At 37.5% G+C, this 13706-nt stretch overlaps 1 protein-coding gene and 1 long non-coding RNA gene across 2 annotated transcripts in view; one reads left to right on the forward strand and one right to left on the reverse strand.

The window, feature by feature from the left end:
- The window catches only part of SESN3 (sestrin 3), a 73291-nt gene that overhangs the window by 45396 nt on the left and 14189 nt on the right, over positions 1-13706 (reverse strand). The window lies entirely within an intron of this gene.
- LOC121039447 (uncharacterized) lies at positions 742-11828 on the forward strand. The gene is made up of 3 exons (XR_005794801.1): positions 742-752; positions 1345-1350; positions 11685-11828. It is a non-coding gene; the product is annotated as an uncharacterized LOC121039447 (long non-coding RNA).

Here is a 13706-nt window from a genome sequence, read left to right on the forward strand (position 1 = left end):
GTTAACTAGGCGTAAGGATTAAGAAAAGGCATTTTGGGGAGAGCTACTTAGGAGACAGAATAAATGGAATGGACTGGCTGACTGGACACGAGAGGAGGTAGTGAGAGAAGTCTAGGCTGCCTCACAGAATGCTGAATTGGAAGCGTGGATAGATGGATAATGGTGACACCAACGGATAAAAAAGAAATAAGAGAAGGAGGCATCTCGGATTTAGGTGGACTCTCACGATCCTGAGATAGAAGTTTACAAGGTAGGTATACAGAAGGATATGCATTTCATGGAGATGAGACTGCTGGCAAGAGTGAAGTGTTTGATTATTTTCATCCACATTTAAAGACCCACACTTCCAGGGTGCCTGGGTGGCACAGTCGGCTGAGCATCTGACACTTGATCTGGGTTCAGGTCATGATCCCAGGGTCTTGAGATCAAGCCCCAGATCAGCTCTGTGGTGAGGGTGGAGTCTGCTTAAGATTCTCTCTCCCTCTGCCCCTCTCCCCCTGCTCATGTGCCCTCTCTCTCTAAAATAAAAAAAAATTAAAAACAAAACAAAACAAAACTTTGAAGGCATGCACTTCCTACCATTCAGGACACTCTTAACATTTAATAGCAACCTCACACTAGGTTATCTTACTACCAGCTCACAAAGTCTCTTTTCGGGATGAATATGTGTTCCATTTCCACCACCACTATCCCATTTTAATACATCATTATATCCCCAGCTATGGGGGTGCGGTGGGGGGAGGAAGGGGACAGTAGAAAGAAGAAGGTAAAGTTTTCAACCTTCTGCCCCTTGCATAGCTTTCCAGTATGTGTTTTCCAAGTGTTCTGACACGAGCACTTCATGTCAGCTACCCTGGTGTGCTGACTCCCAAAAACTCTTTGGCATATTTCTTTCTGTTTTAAAAATTTTTTTTTTAATTTAAAAATTTATTCATTTTTGAGAGACAGAACATGAGTGGGGGAGGGACAGAGAGAGAAGGAGACACAGAATCCGAGGCAGACTCCAGGCTCTGAGCTGTCAGCACAGAGCCCGACACGGGGCTCGAACTCACAGACTGCAAGATCATGGCCCCTGAACTGAAGTCGGATGCTCAACCGACTGAGCCACCCAGGTGCCCCTGCATATTCCTGTGCCTTTTGTTCCTTTGTCCTTGAACGTCTAGGTGGAATGCCACATTCCTTCTTCATATTAAAAATTCTTTTAAGGTTTATTTATTTTTGAGAGAGAGAGAGAAAGAGCATAAGTGGGGGAGGAAAAGAGAGAGAAGGGAACAGAGGATCCCAAGCTGGCTCGGTGCTGACAGTAGACAGCCCAATGCAGGGCCCGAACTCACGAACCATGAGATCATGGTCTGAGCTGAAGTCAGATGCCTAACCAACTGAGCCACCCAGGTGCCCCTTCATATTTTTTAAAAGTTCATTTATGTATTTTGAGAGACAGAGAAAGTACAAACAGGTAAAGGCCAGAGAGAGAGAAAGAATCCCAAGCAGGCTCTGCACTGTCAGTGGGGGATGATCCCATGAACTGTGAGATCACGACCCGAGCCGAAACCAAGAGTTGACGCTTAACTGACTGAGCCACAGAGGTGCCCCTCTTCTTCGTATTTATTAAAGTGTTGCCAACTCCTCTCACAAGACCTCACTCAGTTCCTACATTCTCTACATTGAGTCATTCAAACCGATCCTCTTCTGGGTTCTCACTTAAATGACACCTGATCATACCTTTAAATGGATTTTCCCTCTGTTTCACTAACACAATTCTAAAAGAAGTGTTCTAGGGGTGCCCAGGTGGCTCAGTTGGTTAAACGTCTGACTACTGACTTCAGCTCAGGTCATGATCTCACATTTGTGGGATTGAGCCCCATGTTGGGCTCTGCACTGACAGTGCAGAAGGATTCTCTCTCTCTCTCTCTCTGCCCTCCACTTGTGTGCTCTTTCTCTCTCAAAATAAATAAAATAAACTTAAAAAAAACTAAAAAAATAAAAGAAGGGTTCCATCTTACTTCATAATAAATTTAAACGTTTTGCTCAATAAATGTTGACTGGTCATATAACATCTCTATACATTACTAAGACTGTTATACATTTAATGATATTAAGTAGCTACTTTTGGACAACAACCATCTTAAGCAATTATTATCATCACAGACTCATGCTACTTCTAACACATACACACAACACACACACACACACACACACACACACACACACACAACGCTGAATAGAATTATTCCACATCCAAATATTTTGAATTTGTTTTGGCAACAAAATTCTCAGTGTAGTTTTGATTGAAAGAGCTGTAATTATGTTACAATTAAATTCTCTGAAAGTTATCTTCTAATTATCAAAAAGACTTTCTCCAATTTGTTATTCTTCTGATATCTCCTCCCATTTTCCAGATTAGCTTGTATACAGACGCTATTCATGCACCCTTCTCTTCTTTATCCTTCTATGTAACTAATTTCACTTAAAAACTAAGGACAGCCTCTTCTTAAGGCTTGAGTGTTAGTAGACTAAATCCCTAGTATTTTAGTTAACTCAAAATAAAGATGATTCATATGATCTAAGCCTTACTAATTTTTAAGCACTAAAAAGACATAGACTAGGAACCAGAGTATTGCACTGGACATTCCAAGTTAAAAACACACATTCAAATCAACCAACCAATCAATCAGTATGCACTACCTGAATTCTTCACTGTTCAATAGCTTACATAATTGCTCTTTCAAGACTATAAAAAGTAGAAAAGCTACCTAAAGGAATTTACAACTAGTTGGTGCGATTAGATATAGGTACCTCAAACAATAATAAACAGAATACTATGTAACTAAATGCTACAGGCAAAATGATATAATGAAAAAGGTACCAACAACCTGAGTTCTCTTCCCTTCTTAAGCACTGAGAGACCTTGATCAGTTTCTAGGGCATCAATTTTCTCATTTGAAAAATGAAAGAGATGATCTCTAACGGCCTTTTTGTATTCATATTCTCTGGTTTTACAGAATGCTGTGAGCAACCCTAAATGCCGAAACAGAGTTTTCAGAAGCAAAATAACCAAAATGCTTTCAAATTACCTTCTCATTGTCTTTATTAGTTTAAAACAAACATTATATTTTAGATAGCCATTTTACTTAATCTATTAATAAGCTGATAAACTCAGATTTTGAATTTTTGGTAAAACGTTATAAAACATTTTATAGAAATATAAATAGAAAATAACCCATTATAGATATACTATATAATTTACATATTTTTATAACGGAATGACTTTCACTTTAAACATATCTAAAAACCTTTTTAGTGTTCTACACTCTATGTCCTGTATAAATGATCCAGTTAAGAAAACATATTATACTCTAAAAAAAAACTTAAAATAAAACAAAATCTATTTCTTATAAAGATCCATGCTGCTTTATAAGATTAAAAATGTTTATAATCTAGTATTGTAAATGATCTTTCAAAGTTCTCACAATGATGTATGGTCTTGTTCTCAGATATTTCTATTTAAAAAATGTATTGTAGGGGCGCCTGGGTGGCTCAGAAAGTTCAGCACCCAACTTTGGCTCAGGTCATGATGTCACGGTTCGTGAGTTCAAGTCTTGCATCAGGCCCTCTGCCGTCAGCACACTGCCTACTTCATATCCTCTGTCCCCCTCTCTCTCTGCCCCTCCCTCATGCACATGCACACACACACACACACACACACACACACACACTCTCTCTCTCTCTCATACACACACACATACACACACACACACACACAAATAAGCATTTCAAAAAATAAATAATGTAGAATTTTAGCTTCACCATTAAGGATGACTCAGTGAGTCCATTTTCCATAACTTATTTTTTAGGGAATTCACATCTTAACCAGTCTTCAAATTCAGCTATTTCTTCACTAGAATGCAATTTCCCCAAATACATTTTCTTCTCTTCTAAAAGAAGAGTCATATGATCATCAGTATGTCAAACAGATACACAACTATCAGAGTGTGTAGGTTGGCTACTAGGTCAAGGTGCCTCCCTCAAATGGCTGGCAGGTGCTAGCTACTGGCTGGGGTGTCATGCTTCTCCTCCACATGGGCTGCTTTGGCCTCCTTCCAGTATGGCAGCTGGGTTCCAAACAGCAGCGTCCAAATGGCAAAGGCTGAAGCTATAGATCTTCCCCATGAGTTTTTATTTGATAGCCCTTCAAAGCCTAGTTTTACTTTCTAAAGCAAAGACTTTTAGTCTTCTTAGTTGCACCCCAGACTATCTTCGCTCCAAGATCGGTGTATTAGAGTGGGAACAATTCAGTTCCTTCAGCACAAGTGGTACCAAGACCTAAAGACTAAGTTCACAAAGTACATTTCTAAGCCAATAGAACTAGTCCAGTGATAATTTTTAGAGGATTTAAAGACTAATCAAACGCTGGGGCACCCGGCTGGCTCAGTAGGTTAAGTGTCCAACTTCAGCTCAGGTCATGATCTTGCGGCTCATGGCTCATGAGTTCAAGCCCTGTGTCAGGCTCCGTGCTGACAGCTCAGGGCCTGAAGCTTGCTTTGGATTCTCTCTCTCCCTCTCTCTCTGCCCTTCCCCCTGCTTGTGCTCTGTCTCTCTCTCCCTCCCTCTCTCTCTCTCTCTCTCTCTGTCTCTCTCAAAAATAAACATTTAAAACTAAAGATGAATCAAATAGTGATTTTAAATTATGATCAAGAGCAGAAGTGAACTTAGCCAAAGTTAAATAACTCTTGCCCATAATGTGACTAAAATTATTTTTAATAACAGTCTGATTAGACCTGATTATTTAACCAACAAGATTTAGTTGTAAATATTTTTACATACTTTAACACACTAAACAGGCTCTTGCATTTCAGATAGCCAATAATTTCTTTTGTATTTTGTTAATGTTATTACTTGATCTTAGAGAAAAGCATGGAAGTTTCAAATAAGAATGTTACATGGAACTGAGGGCATGGTTTAAGTTCCTTCAGAAGTACCGAAGTCACATTTATTTCTATGGTGGCAAAACACAAAATACAGATTCTTCAGTCTTGAATGGTAATATTCTACAACATTATAAGGCTTTGGTGTCCTTCTCCACAAAAGCTAACAAACTCTTTTCCCCAGAAAATGTGTTTTGTCTAATTTGGAGAACGATAGTGCTTTGCTTATTACAAAAAGATAAACCAGTGTTTCAAAAAATACACATTTCTCCAGAGAAAAAGAAAAGTAATACATTATAACGGTAACACGGTAGCATCCAAGCAGCAGGTAAATATTTAATCTCTTCAAGGCTCAATTTATTCTTCATAAAGTGAGGATGGTATCTCAACTTTGTGAGATTGTTATGAAAATGGAATGAGATAAGGTATGAAGAAAAAGCCCAGTACTGGGTCAGGAATATAGTGGGCATAAAATGAAAAGCAGCCCTATATTCAAATTGTAGATAGAATTTCTGATACGATTTACTAATTTCCCTTCATTCTGGATTATGTTTTCCTAAGACCTTCCTGCATTAAGAAATGCATTAGCTTGGGGCGCCTGGGTGGCGCAGTCGGTTAAGCGTCCGACTTCAGCCAGGTCACGATCTCGCGGTCCGTGAGTTCGAGCCCCGCGTCGGGCTCTGGGCTGATGGCTCAGAGCCTGGAGCCTGTTTCCGATTCTGTGTCTCCCTCTCTCTCTGCCCCTCCCCCGTTCATGCTCTGTCTCTCTCTCTCCCAAAAATAAATAAACGTTGGAAAAAAAATTAAAAAAAAAAAAAGAAATGCATTAGCTTATTGTTAGTACTATATCCTCCCACCCCATTTTTGAGTTACAAAGAAGTGGAAAGAGGATGATGGGAAATCGGATGGAAAGCTCTAACACCAGATGAGTATGGGAGGAACTCATAACACTGGTTATGAGCACTGAGGAAAAGGGCAGATGTTCGAGGTGCGTGTGTTTCCAGTATTCCTAGGTAGGTCAGATCAGATGGGTGTACTTTTCTGAATTTACCTCGTGTTTCTCACAGATGAAACTGCACAAAGCAAATACAAAATTCACCGTTATGCTCAAATCCTTCCCTAACCCATCAACTGGAACAGATTTGCAGAAGTGTTCTAGAAGAACTGACAGCATGTTGCATTCCAACACTGTATCACTTAAACACAAGTCTTTTTTTTTAATTTTTTTTTCAACGTTTATTTATTTTGGGGACAGAGAGAGACAGAGCATGAACGGGGGAGGGGCAGAGAGAGAGGGAGACACAGAATCGGAAACAGGCTCCAGGCTCCGAGCCATCAGCCCAGAGCCTGACGCGGGGCTCGAACTCCCGGACCGCGAGATCGTGACCTGGCTGAAGTCGGACGCTTAACCGACTGCGCCACCCAGGCGCCCCTAAACACAAGTCTTATTGGGGCGCTTGGGTAGCTCAGTCAGTTAAGCGGCTGACTGTTGGTTTTAGTTCAGGTCATGATCTCACAGTTCCTCAGTTCAAGCCCCGCAAGGGATTCTCTCTTCCTCTCCCTCTGCCCCTTCCCCCCCTACCCACACCCCCCTCTCAAAAGTAAACTTAAAAAAAACAAAAACAAAAACAAGGAAGACTAAAGAAATTTATTATCATCATCCCACTATCCCAGACTCAAGACTCTTTAACACATCGAAGTTAAATTGTTTCATGTAAAAAAAAGTTAACTTGACAAAGTTCACAGGCAAGATGAAGGGAATGAGAGGAACTCAAATGTGGAAAATTTGCCTTTAAATATGTCATATAGTTTATTATAAATAATACTCTATAAAAATACTTATCTTCCTTACATCAAAGATTTGGTCCTATTTTTTTTAAGAACAAAAACAGTTAATTTAGGCAATTTATAATTAGATTTGCATTATTTGAAAACCAAACTCACAGGAAAAGATGACCAATTGTATCAAGAATATTGAGATGCCCTGACACCAGTAGGGTAAAAAAATACGATATATATCTCAGATAATAACCAATTACTTCTTGGCGTATAATAAAGTATGTTTATAAAACAACAGGGACAATCAAGTGACAAATCAAGTCTGTAAATTCTAAGGTTGTAATCAAGCAAACCAGCAAAATTTCTATCAACCAAAAGGTATCTTACCTATTTATCAAAAATATAACTTACTCATAGAAATACTAGCCTTTAGAAATGAAGACCAGTAGACCATTCCCTCTATGCTAGATAAAATAAAATCTAAATTATCTTACTATTTTTCTGCTTTCAAAGGCTCTCTGAAGAAGAAACCAAAACTATCACCTCTCTTCATAAGACCTACGTGTAGCAATTCTCAATCAAGAAATGCAAATACTGAAGTATACTAGAGTTTATAGACTTGTGAAAAGAAATGAAATAAAATCATCAGGGCACTTAGATGAAAACTCGTTGACAATTAGTAATAAAAATGCCAAGTTAGTTCATTTCTATACGCTTTTCTTTTCGGATACTGAGAATTTCCATCTAGGTTGAGGGAAAGCAAACGTACAAGAAAATAGTTGAGGGCATGGTTGTCATAGTTTTAAGCAAGTTACCTGGTGTACCTGGTAACTTCATCCCATGAAATGGGGCTATTTTAATAGTACCTACCTGAAAGGGTAGTATGGCGTGAACTCTAAAATTAAGGCTCAACATCATGTGCTGCCTTGACATCTAATAAAACGAGGAGGATCTCAAATAGCCGAACTACAAAGCCCTATCCTTACACTGTTCACCATGGATAAGGTCCCCAGGCCAAACAACTCTCCTCACCAATGGACCAGGTACAATTCCTGCTTATTCCCGAGTAGAAGGTTTCAGTTCCCTATCAGCCAATGGAATTATTCAAATAAGCCAATCACAGATTCCCACAGGAGCCAGGGGGTGAGAAAAATTATATGAGTGAATGAATGAATACCTGTAAACTGCTTAAAACAGTGCCATATTACCAACTACATATTTGCTGTTATTGGAATTAGGCAACACTGAGTTCTCAGAGCACCATGTAACTAGTCAAAATGGTTCAACATTATCAAACAAGTTAAAGGAGAGATTTATAGCATAGACTGGATTTACAAAACTATTAATTGGCTCACAGTAGTCCTTTAACTCAATATTTTGCTCAACAAATGACCCAGACAATTAAGAATGGAAAACGGAATTGGAAAATACGGCCACTTAAGTGAGAAACCCTCATTAACAAAATAATTGGTTATAGATACTCCTTACTGAGTGATGATCATTTTCAAAAATTAAAATTTAGATTAAAAAAATCATTAAAAATAGTCACCAAGATCACATCACTCTGCCTTGAAAATTTTTAAAAAGTATTTAATATTTAACTATCCTTTTCCACACATTGTATTTAGATGATCGACATTTTATTCACGCCTTCGCAATTGCTAAAGGCAAGTAATAATTGATGAATATCTATAAAACGCCAAAATAATATGTTTTACATTTTTACCTTCTTTCATAGTTATCTAGAAAATATATTTCTCTCCAACCACACAGTAAGCTCTCTGAAACCTAGGTTATACTATGCATACCCTCTTATTCTTCAAAAATGCTGGAATATAATTATTAATTAACTAAATTATTTCATAAAGTAACCACCTATTCCTATCTTCAGGTCCTAATAAGTAACACCTCTAGATTAATAGATGGTGTTCAAATTAAAAACTGATGAATTCCTGGAATTTATACAGTAAGTCTTATCTACCACATGGTATAAAGGTAAAACAATACAACTATAGCTATCTTTTGAAATAAAAATTAAAGAGAAAAACTAATTTTCTGTTAAAATATTAGTAAGGACATCAGGTTCCTCAAGAGAAATCCTGGAATAACTAATATGATAACGGAGAGCTACAATACCTTCATTCCTTTCCAGATTATGTACATCTATGCCTACATATCTGAGTCCTTATTAACCACCTACACACACATTATTATTCCCTTGGCAATTTTACCCACAGCTACTATGGATATCTATTAAATCTATGAGCTTTTGTTTTGTCTCAATGGGCCTTTAATTTACCATCTCATTTGGATTTACTCTCGGCACTATCCTTCCATTAAATTATTTGTTCAACTTATTATTTCAAAAGAGTAATAGCTCTTAAAATTTTGTGAAATACGTGTTTACTGTTAAAACAAACAAAAGACAATGAAGGGAAATAAAAGATAAAAAAAGAATTTCCAGTAATCCCATCACAGAGGAATTGATACTATTAATTTTGGAGTCTAACTCTTCTGTATCTCTTTACCTTTTTGAAAATGAAAATGAAAAATAAATAAATAAATATGAAAAACTTCACATCCTGGAAAAAAAAAAAAGAGCCTTTTCCACTCAACAACCTGTTATAGACATCAGTTCACTTCAATACATAGATCTAATCCTAAGAGCTGCCCAGTATTCCACTGCATTTATGTCGCATGTTTGTTTCATGAATTCCCTTGTTAAAAGTAACCTTAGACTATTAAGCATTTAATGATGATACTTTAAAGGTAAGACATGATTCAACTGGAAATTAACCCTATACTGAGATAAGGCTTAGTCAAGAAGGAAATATAGAAAAGACGAAAGATTACAAATGATAATGTGGTCTCATTCTTTAGCCCCTAGGATACAGTACGCTCACTGACCTTTACTGAAAGCTCGGTGGGCCAACCAAAGTTTTGCCTCTTAAGTGGGTATAGATGCGAGAAGGAACAAGGAAGGCAGGCAGGTTGCCCGGACAGTCTTTTAAACAGAACTGATCCAGAGACTCATAATTATAGGAAGCAGTTAGGGGGGAAACATAAGCATAAAGTGTTGATTTGTAATCTTGTCATTGCTTCCAGTGTTCCCCAGAGAACCCTATTTCAATATAATGAAGAACGACCCATAAACTCAGTATTTTTATTCTTCATGAGAATAAAATTACAACTAAAGCTAGGCAACCCCCCCCTTTCTTTTTTCACAGACAGGGGTCCCGATCCTAAACATACATCTGAGCTTCTCAAGTTTTCCATTAATCTGAAGATAATGATTATCACTCATTAATTAAGAGAAGGAATTGTGTAGCATTTTGAAATGCTCAGATAAAAAGTGCTATGTAAAAAAAAAGAGATATGCTAGCTTAATCAGACATGCAATAACTGACAGGAAATATTCTCATACCTCACTTTCGCTGCACTGCTATTTTAGACCATGAAAATGCCTCTCTAAATTTCCTTTTTTATGAGTCTCAAAGTCAAAAGCTGACTGCCCATTGCCATGGAGACAGTTCTATTTAAGGTACTATATTAGTCCTTTCCTCACAGAAGGATAGAAAAGTGGTCAATACAAACGCATCACTCTCCATGGGTTAGAATCAAGTAATTACATATGCTTCTGGGGCAGCTAACACATAAGGGAATTTGGGAGTGGGGGGCAATTTAGTACAATCCATTATTTTTCCTCAGTTAGATCAACACAGGTTAGATTTTCCTACTCAGCGAGAGACAATAAGAGAAAAATTCCCATGACCTCGAAATTATATGCAACCAAATAAGAAAATAAAATTATTCATATTCACTATCCTGGACAGAACTGCAACTAGCCAAAACACTGTTTCCTTTCAACGAGCAATTTTTTATCCTTTTGATTTATATAGAGCCCACATATAATAGATAGTGCTTAAGTCTCCTTTGTGTTACTTTTCAGACTTCCTGATTCAGCTTTCTGACACCCTGTTCCGTGTAACTGAACAGTAAGCTATCAGCTTACAGGTAAAAAAGAATATCCGTAGTTTACATGCATATTTAAATTTGCCTAAAAGACTCAAAACAATACACAAACAAGTAAACAAACAAAAAAACCCCATCTTTCGATCCTAAACCTGTCTTCAGGACAAAAAGTGTCACTTCTCCTTCTGTTTAAGAAAAACAAAATGTCCAGTATAATCTTCTCCACAAAAGCTTAAAACATCAATCTTCTGTGAAATAAAAATAATCTAAGATGGTGAGGCCCAGCAAAGTCTATCAATGCTGGTGCTAAAACACTTATTTCTATGTAAACAAGCAATTCCAAAAGATATTTTCATTTGATTTCAGTCATAAAATAGCTTCCAAAACCCAACTCTCTTTTTTTCCTGAAGCTAAACTTCAGAATCCAGCAACAATAGAATATGACATTAGATTTCTTCAGGTGAGAGCATATTGTACCAGATGGTCTCAAATCTGCAACTATATTTTTTAAACAGGCAAAGGAATCCTTCTGATTCTGGAGCTGGTCCTACTTTTACTACCTATAAAGGGTAGGGATTTAGTATTGATTTAATCTGAAACAATCTCCTCTTTTCACCGTATTTCTCAATTAATAATACATACTGAAAATAAAAGGGACACACACAATTCTGATTTGTATAAGCATTAGGTTAATGACCATAGACCAGAGGTTCGCAATCCTTAAGAGTACATCAGGATCACCTGGAGGGATTGCTAAACCACGGATGGACAGACCTCACCTCCAACGTTCCTGATTCAGCAGCTCTGGAGTGGGTTCCAAAATAGTGCATTTCTAGCAATCTCCCAGATGATGCTGATGCTGCTGGTTCCAGGACCACACTTCAAGAACCATTGTCCTAGACATTAAACAAGCTTACCAACTTACAGACTTGTTATTCTGTTAATAAATGACCTCAACCCAAGTGAACCATTTTAAATAAAACAATAGCTTCAGTCTGGGGGTGGAAGGGGAGAATCAATCCTAGCAATTTGGAAAGGATATTACTTCAATCAAAACCAAATTAATTCCTAAAACTTGCTATCCAGTGGTTAGGTCACTGCTGGGGTTGCAATGACATTCAGGAAAACACACCCTTGCCCATCAGAAAATGGCTTGTGTCTCCCGTGAATCAACTAACTGGTCTTGAAAAGCAACTATCTGCTATAAACTTGTGCAAAGGTACTTAGTATTTGAATGTAAATTTCTTTTAGCAACAACTGTAAACCAATTATGCATTACATATGTTCCAGAAAAGGTATGTAGCAAGTTTCTGTGAGTCCAGTCTAGCCTTCCCACGGACTTCCATTTTCATTTTAGAAATCCTTTACCTTGAATTGACCGATCTACAACTGGCAGCACACTGCATTTTGGTTTTCAAGTGTTCCACGGCTCTGTAAAATAGTTAATCATCCAGAAACACTAAAAGGCATTAAAATGACTATAACGATCGAATAAAAAGAAACGGACTTTTACAGTCACAATATCCTCCTCTACTATTTTATGGTCATGAAATGCATACCTGTTACTGACCAAGTGAGGGACAAGCCAGAAGTATGGGAGGACAAACTACTTCATTTTTTTCACATCAGAGTACCTTTCATAAATGGGAACACAGTGGTTTATTAAAAGCTACAATTGTTGAATGAAGTCACGACAGGTTCAAATTTTAGTGGCCCTCGGCAACAAAAGATGCAACACCTGCCAGCGCTTTGATGGCAGGATTCTGAGTTTCTTACTCAGTTTTTAAAAAATTCAACTGCTGCTATAAATATCTGCAGTGAAATGGAGTTATCATCAAGGTACTTGTTAGTTATCAATTCTTTCCATTTGCCGTTGTGACAAATATGTTCTCTGCAATAGCTTTAATAAAGGCCATTCGTAAAGGAAACAAAAGAAAAAGGCACTGATGTACTTACCTTTAAAAGCTTACCATCAATTAAAAATAAAATATTTTCCATTAATGGCTGCTTTTACATCACAGGATTAGTTTTTTACTTTTATATTAAAAAATTTTTTTTTAATGTTTTTATTTATTCTTGAAGGAGAGAGACAGACAGAGCATGAGTGGGGGAGGAGCAGAGAGAGAGGGAGACACAGAATTCGAAGCAGGCTCCAGGCTCTAGGCTATCAGCACAGAGCCCGATGCAGGGCTCGAACACACAAACTGAGATCATGACCTGAGCCGAAGCTGGACGCTCAACCGACTGAGCCACCCAGGAGCCCTAGACAGGATTTGTTTTTTAAAAAAAACAAGTGCATCAGTCCTAAAATGTATATGGAACCACAAAAGATTCCAAACAGCCAAAGCTATCTTGAGAAAAAAAGCAAAGATCATACTCCCTGACATCATACATTACAAAGCTATAGTAATCAAAATAGTACAGTACTGGCAAACAAACAAACAAAAAAACCCAGATACATAGGTCAACAGAACAGAATAGAGGACCCAGAAATAAAGCCAAGCATATATGGTCAATTAATTTAAGACAAAGGAGGCAAGAACATTCAACAGGGAAGGGCAATCTCTTCAATAATTTGTTGGGAAAATTGGACGGTCACATACAAAAGAATGAAACTGATCACTATCTTAACCCATATACAAAAGTTGGCTCAAAATTAAGACTTGAATGTAAAATGAGAAACATGTAATTCCTAGAAGAAAACAAGGGTGGTAAGCTCCTGGACATCATTCTTGGTGTTTTTGTGTTTGTTTGTTTGTTTATCTGACTCCAAAGGCAAAGGGAACAAGAGCAAAAATGGTACTACATCAAACTAAAAGGCGTCTGCACAGCAAGGAAACCATCAATAAAATAAAAAAGCAACTACCAAATGGGAGAAAATATTTGCAAATCATATATCTGAGAAGGAGTTAATATTGAAAACATATAAAGAACTCATACGATGACAAAACAAAAATCCAAATTAAAAAATGGGCAGAGGATCTAAATAGACATTTTTCCAAAGACATCCAGATGGCCAATACGCACATG

Source organism: Herpailurus yagouaroundi, unplaced genomic scaffold (assembly GCF_014898765.1).
Source record: "Herpailurus yagouaroundi ecotype Mexico unplaced genomic scaffold, PumYag 180, whole genome shotgun sequence".
NCBI lineage: Eukaryota > Metazoa > Chordata > Mammalia > Carnivora > Felidae > Herpailurus > Herpailurus yagouaroundi.